The following is a 7,195-nucleotide window of genomic DNA, read 5'->3' as shown; positions in this document are numbered from 1 at the left end:
TATACACAAGATATATGTACACAATACCAAAATATGCAGTAATAGCAATAGAAAACAGTGCAAACAATGAATAGTCACAATAGAATGCAATGGGGACACATAGGGATAGGGGCCACACAAACCATATACTCTAGAAGTGGAATGCGAACCACGAATGGACCCCAAACCTATGTGACCTTGTAGAGGGTCGCTGGGACTGTAAGAAAACAGTGAGGGTTAGAAAAATAGCCCACCCCAAGACCCTGAAAAGTGGGTGCAAAGTGCACCTAAGTTCCCTAAAGAGCACAGAAGTCGTGATAGGGGAATTCTGCCAGAAACAACAACACCAGCAATGCAACAACGATGGATTTCCTGATGAGAGTACCTGTGGAACAAGGGGACCAAGTCCAAGAGTCACGATCAAGTCGGGAGTGGGCAGATGCCCAGGAAATGCCAGCTGTGGGTGCAAAGAAGCTGCCACCGGATGGTAGAAGCTGAGGATTCTGCAAGAACGACAAGGGCTAGAAACTTTCCCTTTGGAGGATGGATGTCCCACGTCGTGAAGAGTCGTGCAGAAGTGTTTCCGTGCAGAAAGACCGCAAACAAGCCTTGCTAGCTGCAAGGGTTGCGGTTAGGGTTTTTGGATGCTGCTGTGGCCCAGGAGGGACCAGGATGTCGCCAATTGCGTGAGGAGACAGAGGGGGCATCCAGCAAGACAAAGAGCCCACTCAGAAGCAAGCAGCACCCGCAGAAGTGCCGGAACAGGCACTACGAAGTGGAGTGAATCGGTGCTCACCCGAAGTTGCACAAGAGAGTCCCACGACGCCGGAGGACAACTCAGGAGGTTGTGAAATGCAGGTTAGAGTGCCGGGGACCCAGGCTTGGCTGTGCACAAAGGAAATCCTCGGAGAGTGCACAGGAGCCGGAGTAGCTGCAAAACACGCGGTTCCCAGCAATGCAGTCTAGCGTGGGGAGGCAAGGACTTACCTCCACCAAACTTGGACTGAAGAGTCACTGGACTGTGGGAGTCACTTGGACAGAGTTGCTGAGTTCAAGGGACCTCGCTCGTCGTGCTGAGAGGAGACCCAGAGGACCGGTGATGCAGTTCTTTGGTGCCTGCGGTTGCAGGGGGAAGATTCCGTCGACCCACGGGAGATTTTTTCGGAGCTTCTAGTGCAGAGAGGAAGCAGACTACCCCCACAGCATGCACCACCAGGAAAACAGTCGAGAAGGCGGCAGGATCAGCGTTACAAGGTCGCAGTAGTTGTCTTTGCTACTTTGTTGCAGTTTTGCAGGCTTCCAGCGCGGTCAGCAGTCGATTCCTTGGCAGAAGGTGAAGAGAGAGATGCAGAGGAACTCTGATGAGCTCTTGCATTCGTTATCTCAAGAATTCCCCAAAGCAGAGACCCTAAATAGCCAGAAAAGGAGGTTTGGCTACCTAGGTGAGAGGATAGGCTAGCAACACAGGTAAGAGCCTATCAGAAGGAGTCTCTGACGTCACCTGCTGGCCCTGGCCACTCAGAGCAGTCCAGTGTGCCAGCAGCACCTCTGTTTCCAAGATGGCAGAGGTCTGGAGCACACTGGAGGAGCTCTGGGCACCTCCCAGGGGAGGTGCAGGTCAGGGGAGTGGTCACTTCCCTTTCCTTTGTCCAGTTTCGCGCCAGAGCAGGGCTGGGGGAATCCCTGAACTGGTGTAGACTGGCTTATACAGAAATGGGCACCATCTGTGCCCATGAAAGCATTTCCAGAGGCTGGGGGAGGCTACTCCTCCCCTGCCTTAACACCTTTTCCAAAGGGAGAGGGTGTAACACCCTCTCTCTGGGGAAGTCCTTTGTTCTGCCTTCCTGGGCCAAGCCTGGATGGACCCCAGGAGGGCACAAACCTGTCTGAGGGGTTGGCAGCAGGAGCAGCTGCAGTGAAACCCCAGGAAAGGCAGTTTGGCAGTACCAGGGTCTGTGCTAGAGACCCGGGGAATCGTGGGATTGTCTCCCCAATACCAGGGTGGCATTGGGGGGGCAATTCCATGATCTTAGACATGTTACATGACCATGTTCGGAGTTACCATTGTGAAGCTACACATAGGTAGTGACCTATGTGTAGTGCACGCGTGTAATGGTGTCCCCGCACTTACAAAGTCCGGGGAATTTGCCCTGAACAATGTGAGGGCACCTTGGCTAGTGCCAGGGTGCCCACACACTAAGTAACTTAGCAACACCTGAAGGAGCCTATCAGAAGGAGTCTCTGACGTCACCTGCTGGCCCTGGCCACTCAGAGCAGTCCAGTGTGCCAGCAGCACCTCTGTTTCCAAGATGGCAGAGGTCTGGAGCACACTGGAGGAGCTCTGGGCACCTCCCAGGGGAGGTGCAGGTCAGGGGAGTGGTCACTCCCCTTTCCTTTGTCCAGTTTCGCGCCAGAGCAGGGCTGAGGGGTCCCTGAACCAGTGTAGACTGGCTGATGCAGAAATGGGCCCCATCTGTGCCCATGAAAGCATTTCGAGAGGCTGGGGGAGGCTACTCCTCCCCTGCCTTAACACCTTTTTCCAAAGGGAGAGGGTGTAACACCCTCTCTCTGAGGAAGTCCTTTGTTCTGCCATCCTGGGCCAAGCCTGGCTGCACTGCAGGAGGGCAGAAACCTGTCTGAGGGGTTGGCAGCAGCAGCAGCTGCAGTGAAACCCCTGAAAAGGCAGTTTGGCAGTACCAGGGTCTGTGCTACAGACCAGTGGGATCATGGGATTGTGCCAACTATGCCAGGATGGCATAGAGGGGGCAATTCCATGATCATAGACATGTTACATGGCCATGTTCGGAGTTACCATTGTGAAGCTACACATAGGTAGTGACCTATGTGTAGTGCACGCGTGTAATGGTGTCCCCGCACTCACAAAGTCCGGGGAATTTGCCCTGAACAATGTGGGGGCACCTTGGCTAGTGCCAGGGTGCCCACACACTAAGTAACTTAGCACCCAACCTTTACCAGGTAAAGGTTAGACATATAGGTGACTTATAAGTTACTTAAGTGCAGTGGTAAACGGCTGTGAAATAACGTGGACGTTATTTCACTCAGGCTGCAGTGGCAGGCCTGTGTAAGAATTGTCAGAGCTCCCTATGGGTGGCAAAAGAAATGCTGCAGCCCATAGGGATCTCCTGGAACCCCAATACCCTGGGTACCTCAGTAACATATACTAGGGAATGATAAGGGTGTTCCAGTATGCCAATGTGAATTGGTGAAATTGGTCACTAGCCTGTTAGTGACAATTTGTAAAGAGAGAGCATAACCACTGAGGTTCTGGTTAGCAGAGCCTCAGTGAGACAGTTAGGCATCACACAGGGAACACATACATATAGGTCACAAACTTATGAGCACTGGGGTCCTGACTAGCAGGGTCCCAGTGACACATAACAAACATACTGAAAACATAGGGTTTTCACTATGAGCACTGGGCCCTGGCTAGCAGGATCCCAGTGAGACAGTGAAAACACCCTGACATACACTCACAAACAGGCCAAAAGTGGGGGTAACAAGGCTAGAAAGAGGCCCTTTCTCACACTCTGCCTTAGACCCCGCCACCTCCCTCTGGTGCTCACACTTCCCCTTCTCTCTCCTCTGCCTCAGACTATCCCTACTCCCTCCAGTGCCTCAGAATAACCACCTCTCCCACTCCAGTGGCTCAGACCTCCCCTCCCACTCCAGTGCCTCAAATCACACAGCCTCCCTCCAGTGGCTCAGACCTCCCCTCCTCCCTCCGGTGCCACAGAACTCCCCTCCTTCCTCCGGTGCCTCAGAACCCCCCTCCCACTCCGGTGTTTCAAACCTTCCCCCCTCCCTCCAGTGCCTCAGACCTCCCCTTAAGTGCCTCAGACCTTCCCTTCCCCATCTAGTGCCTCAGACCTCCTCCCTTTGGTGGCGCAGACCTCTCCTCCTCCATCAGACCTGCCCTTCCTTCTCCCCTCCTGTGCCTCAGACCTCCTTCCACCCGTCCGCTGCCTTAGATCTCCCTTCCACCTCCCTCTGGTGCCTCAGAACTTCCCTCACCCCCTCTGGTGCCTCAGACCTCCTTTCCCTTCTCCGCTGCCTCAGACCTCCCCTCCACCCTCTTGTGCCTCAGACCTCCTCTCATCCCCTGCGGTGCATCAGACCTCAACTCTTCCCTCCGGTGCCTAAGACCTACATTCCCCCCTACGGTGCCTCAGAACATCCCTCCGCTCTCTGGTGCCTCCCCTGGTACCTCAGTCCTCTCCTCCGATCCCCCCTTCGGTGCCTCAGACCCCCCCCCTCCACCCTCCGGTGCCTCTGACCCCCCCCCCTCGCTTTCTCCAGTGCCTCACACCTCTCCTCCCACTCCAGTGCCTCAGACCTCTCCTCCTCCCTCTGGTATCTCAGACCTCCCCTTCTCCTCTAGTGCCTGAGACCTCCCCTCCTGCCTCTATTGTCTCAGACCTCCCACTCCCCTCCTCCCACATGTGCCTCAGACCTACACTCCCCCCCCGCCGGTGCCTCAGACCTACACTCCACCCTCCGGTGCCTCCCCCGAGCCTCACTACTCCCCTCCCCCTCCAGTGCCTCAGACCCTACCCTTCCCTCCGGTGCCTCAGACCTCCCCTCCCCTCCACCCTCTGGTGCATCAGACCTCCCTTCCCCACTCCAGTACCTCAGACCTACCCTCCGGTGCCTCCGACCTCCCCTCTCGCCCTCTGGTGCCGCAGAGCTCCCTTCATCCCTCCGCTGCCTGAGATCCCCCCTCTGTGAGACGCTGGCCTGGTTTGTAGTGGGTACCAGAGGTGCCTACACCTTATACCAGGTCCAGTGATCCACCTTAGTGAAATGTAGGCTGTGTCTAGCAGCTTAGGCTTTCTAGGGGTAGCTGTGGCAGAGCAGCCAAGGCTGAACTAGGAGACATGCAAAGCTCTTGCAATACCACTATAGACCCAAAGTACTTATACACAAAAAAGACAATACTCAGTGTTACCAAAAATAAAGGTACTTTAGTGACACAAGGCCAAAAATATATTGGAGGCAATACTCCTTCTGGAAGTAAGTATTATACACAAAATATACTTTAGTAACCAAAATCTGGAAAGTAAACAGTCATAGACTAGTGCAAACAGTGAAAAACACCATAGATTGCAATAGGCCTAGGCTCAACACAAACCATATACTAAAATAGTGGAATGCGAAAGTCGGATTCCGCCCTAGGAAAGTGTAATGTGTAGAGGGGCGCTGGGAGTGTAAAAAAACACCTATGGTAAGTAAAGTACCCCACCCCAGGGCCCAGGAAAACAGGAGTAAAGTACAGCAAGTTTCCTCAGAACACACCAGGAGTCGTGGTGAAAGATTATGCAAGAACCACACAAGACTGCAAGAAACCAATGATGGATTCCTGGACCTGAAGACCTGTGGAGAGAGGAGACCAAGTCCAGAAGTCGATGAAGAGTCCAGGAAGAACAGAAGCCCCTGCCAACTTGGATGAAGGAGCAAAAGTGGATTCTCAGGTTGGAAGAAAAGTACAGAAATGCACCAAAGAAGATAGCTGTGGGTTTCTGTTTGGTGCAAGAGATGCCCTACGTCGAGTGGTTGGATGCAGGCTTTTTGCGTCGCTGGATTCTGCCAATAAGCCTTCGTTCACGCAAGAACGCGCTTTGCGTCAAAGTGGAGCTGTCTGGACTCAGGCGTGACCTGGGGGTCTCAACTCAGACTGAAGAGACAGAGGAGGCTCTCAGCACTTCAGAGAGCCCTCAGAAGACCAGGCAGCACACACAGGAGTCCCAGGACACGGGGACAAAGAAGTTGTAAAGTGCAGTCGTCACACCACTACACAAAGGGATCCCATGCCGCTGGAGAACAACTCAGGGAGCTGAGCGTCGCAGGATAGAGTGCTAGGGACCTGGGCTACACTGTGCACGAAGAACCTTTGGAAGAAGAGCACAGAAGCCCAAGGAGCTGCAGAGGACCCACTGCACAGGGGTACTGCCTGGCACGGGAATGTATGCCCTTACCTCCACCAAATGTGGGCAGCTGGACCTTTGGACAGTCAGGATCACTTCAGTCTACCACCTGTGTTCCAGTGATCACGCCCGTTGACAGGAGAGGAGTCCCAGAGTACCCGTCATCGTTGCAGAGAGGTGCCTGCTGAAGCAGGGAAATGACTCAGTCACTCCACGGAGTTTCCTTCAATTCTTCCGGTGCAGGCTGAAAACAGGCAGTCCTCTGATGATGCACGACCTGGGAGCAGCTGCTGGCTGGAGCTGAAGTTGCAGATCACAGGGGTTTTCGTCGATACTCTGTTGCAGTTACAGCGGTTCCTGGAGCAGTATGCGCTTGATCTGACGGTCAGAAGCTGAAGCAGAGGATGCAGAGGAGTCCTGGTGGAGTCTTGCAAACTGAATCTGAGGAAACACCCAGAGGAGAGACCCTAAATAGCCCTGAGAGGGGGGCTGCCTACCTACCCAGGTATGCACTTATGAGGAGGGGTCTCTGACGTCATCTGCTGGCACTGGCTACTCATATGCTACCAGAGGGTCCCCACACCTTGGAATCCAAGATGGCTAACACCAGGGACACACTGGAGGAGCTCAGTGGTAGTCCTGAAGGAGTGTTTGTATGAGCTCCTAATAGGTGGGAAAAGAAATGCTGCATCCCATAAGAATATTCTGGAACCCCAATGCCCTGGGTACCTAGGTACCATATACTAGGGACTTATAAGGGGGATCCAATGGAATATGAAGGCATAAACTATAGTGACAAATTTGGTAAACAGAGAGAGCATAAGCACTGGAGTTCTAGTTAGCAGAACTCCAGTGACACAGTCAAGCATACTGACAACACATATAGGCCACAAACTATGAGCACTGGGGTCCTGACTAGCAGGATCCCAGTGAGACAGGAAAAACACACTGACAAACAGGCAGAAATTGGGGGTAACATACCAAGAAAGATGGTACTTTCCTACACCCCCCACCTCGGTCTGGTACCTCAAACTTCCCTCACCCCTCTGGTGCCTCAGACCTCCTCCCTCCGATGTCTCAGACGTCCCCTCTTTCCCTCCACCCACTGGTATCTCAGACCTCCCCTAATCCCTCCTGTTGCCTCAGACCTCATCTCCCTCCTCTGGTGCCTCAGACTTCCCCTCCTCCCTCTGTGGCCTCTGACCTCCCCTCTTACCTCAAACCTCCCATCCCCCTTCCCCTCTGGTGTCTCAGACATCCCTTCTTCTCCAGTG

The sequence above is a fragment of the Pleurodeles waltl genome, chromosome 2_1 (genome assembly GCF_031143425.1).
Source record: "Pleurodeles waltl isolate 20211129_DDA chromosome 2_1, aPleWal1.hap1.20221129, whole genome shotgun sequence".
In the NCBI taxonomy this organism is placed as follows: Eukaryota; Metazoa; Chordata; class Amphibia; order Caudata; family Salamandridae; genus Pleurodeles; species Pleurodeles waltl.
Note: the sequence above shows the minus strand (reverse complement) of the source record.